This window comes from Carlito syrichta, unplaced genomic scaffold (assembly GCF_000164805.1).
Source record: "Carlito syrichta isolate Samal-C Ts95f unplaced genomic scaffold, Tarsius_syrichta-2.0.1 Scaffold295783, whole genome shotgun sequence".
Lineage (NCBI taxonomy): Eukaryota > Metazoa > Chordata > Mammalia > Primates > Tarsiidae > Carlito > Carlito syrichta.
Genome location: NW_007239879.1, coordinates 5,560 through 7,967, shown reverse-complemented (window position 1 = coordinate 7,967; position 2,408 = coordinate 5,560). Strand labels below are relative to the sequence as shown.

The window sequence follows — 2,408 nt, the reverse complement described above, 5'->3', positions numbered from 1 at the left end:
CCAAGTAGCCGGAATTACAGGCCTGTGCTACCACGCCCGACTAATTTTTTTTTATTTATTGTAGAGATGAAGTCTCACCTGCCCAGGCAGGTCTCGAACCCGCAGGCTCAGGCAATCCACTCACCTCAGCCTCCCAAAGGCGCGGGATTCCAGGCTGAGCCACCGAGCCCAGTTTATCAACCATTTTCAATCCTGTTTTATCTACCATCATCACTTTTTTCCCCCTGGAGCATTTTATAGCAAATCTCAGGCATCATTTCACCACTAAATTCACCTGTTTACCAGAGAGAGCATTGTAGAATCCATAATCACCATGCTGCTATATCCAGTCCACACTCCAGTGTCCCTGGTTGTCTTAAAGATGTTTTCACTAGTCGGGCGTGGTGGCGCACGTCTATAGTTCCAGCTACTTGGAAGGCTGAGGCAGAAGGATCACCTGAGCCCAGCAGGTCGAGGCTGTGGTGGCCGTGAGCGTGCCACTGCCCTCCAGCCTGGGCGAAGGAATGAGACTCTGACTCAAAAAAAAAAAAAGATGTTTTCACAATTGCTTTGTTCAAACCAGGCTCCAAACAAGGGCCAACTGTTGTGTTTGGCTCTTATACTGTTGAGGTCTCTCTATTTTGGAATAATTTTAGATTTACAGAAAAGTGACAAAGCTAGTACAGAGAGTTCTTGTACACCCTTCAACCAGTTTTCTCTAATGTTAAAATCTTACACAACCGTGGTACATTTGTCAAAACTAAGAAATTAACATCAGTACTAACTGAATGAATTTAATCAGTTTTTCCACCAATGTACTTTTTCTGATCTAGGATCCGATACATGGTGCACTTAATCTGTCAGTTATGTTTGGAGAAACTGGGCCATCTGGCCCCTAGGATGAACTATATTTGGATTTGGCTAACTGCCTTCTCACGGCGTCATTTAACTTGCTCCCCTGTCCCCTGTATTTCCTGAAAATTGACGATTAGAGGAAGAGGCTCAATTAGATTGAGGTTCCATTTTTTTTTTTTTTTTTTTTTTTGAGTTGGAGTCTTACTCTTGTCGCCCAGACTGGAGTGCAGTGGCACGCTCACGGCTACTGCAGCCTTGACCTGCTGGGCCTGGAACTACAGACACACACCACCACGTCTGGCTAGTTTTTGTGGTTTTTATTGGAGAGACAAGGTCTCACCAAGTTGCCCAGGCCAGTCTTGAACCTCTGGGCACAGGCAATCCTCTCACCTCGGCCTCCCAAAGTGCTGGGATTACAGGCTGAGCCACCGTGCCCAGCCCCACTTTTTTAAAACACAAAATTCTTCTAAGTGGTGATGTGTTCTTATCGGAACACATTATAAAGCACCTAATGTCTGGAGGTCTTTCCTTCAGTGATTTTTGGAGGATCTTTTTTTTTTTGAGTCAGGATTTCACTCTCTTCTAGGGTGGGGTGGCAGGGACACAATCATGGCTCACCGCAGCCTTGGCCTCCTGGCTCAGGTGATCCTTCCACTCCGACCTCGCAAGTAGGTGAGACTACAGGCACATGCCACCATGCCTGACTAAGTCTTGGATTTTCTGGTAGAGACAAGGTCTCGCTATGATGCCCAGGCTGGTCTCAAACTCCTGGGCTCAAGCCATCCTCCAGCCTCAGCCTCCCAGAGTACTGGGATTACAGGCATGAGTCACTGCACTGGCCGTGGAGAATCTTTTTGAATCCACATTGCATATTTGTTCTACCATTGCTCTTTTTTATAAACTAAGTTTTCTCTCTTTGGATAAGTGATCTTTTGCATGAGACCGATTTTTTTTTGGAGGTGCCTGGTTAAGATACTTTCTTAATCAACTCTTGCCAGGGGCAAAGCTCAATAGTGGTGGTTCTACACTTGAAATAAACACACTCGAGTATTCTCCTCATTCTCAAGGGTAAGAATTCTGCAGACCAGGGAGGCAGCGGGGTTGGCATCTCGGGGGGCAACCATGGAGTATGGTGGCCTCACGGCGCCTCTCAATGTGGTGAGCATGTTCGGGGGCTGTGCTGGCTTCTTTGTGCTCTGGTTCATCCCCAAGGGTCCTAACTGGGGAGTCACCATCACCATGCTGGTGGCCTGTTCCGTTTGCCGCCACCTCTTGTGGCTGACTGCACCTCTGGCCCAACTTAACCCTGTCTTGGGACCACAGCCGAAAAATGATGCCATCTGGTATCTGACAGTGTTCAGCCATTGGATCACAAAAAGAGAATCCCTTCTGGATGCAAACTCACCTCCAAACCCAGGCCACCCTCCTTGATGTGCCTATTTGGGGTGTCAGCTGACTCAACATTCACACCATATTGGAATCTCTCATTCTACAATGCAGCATTTGTCCTCCCCCCGCCCTTTTTTTTTTTTGAGTTGGAGTCTCACTCTGTCACCCAGACTGGAGTGCAGTGG

General features: G+C 47.5%; 1 pseudogene; it reads left to right on the top strand.

The window, feature by feature from the left end:
- Positions 1-1,956: 1,956 nt before the first annotated feature.
- LOC110595349 lies at positions 1,957-2,265 on the top strand (annotated as a pseudogene).
- Positions 2,266-2,408: the final 143 nt, after the last annotated feature.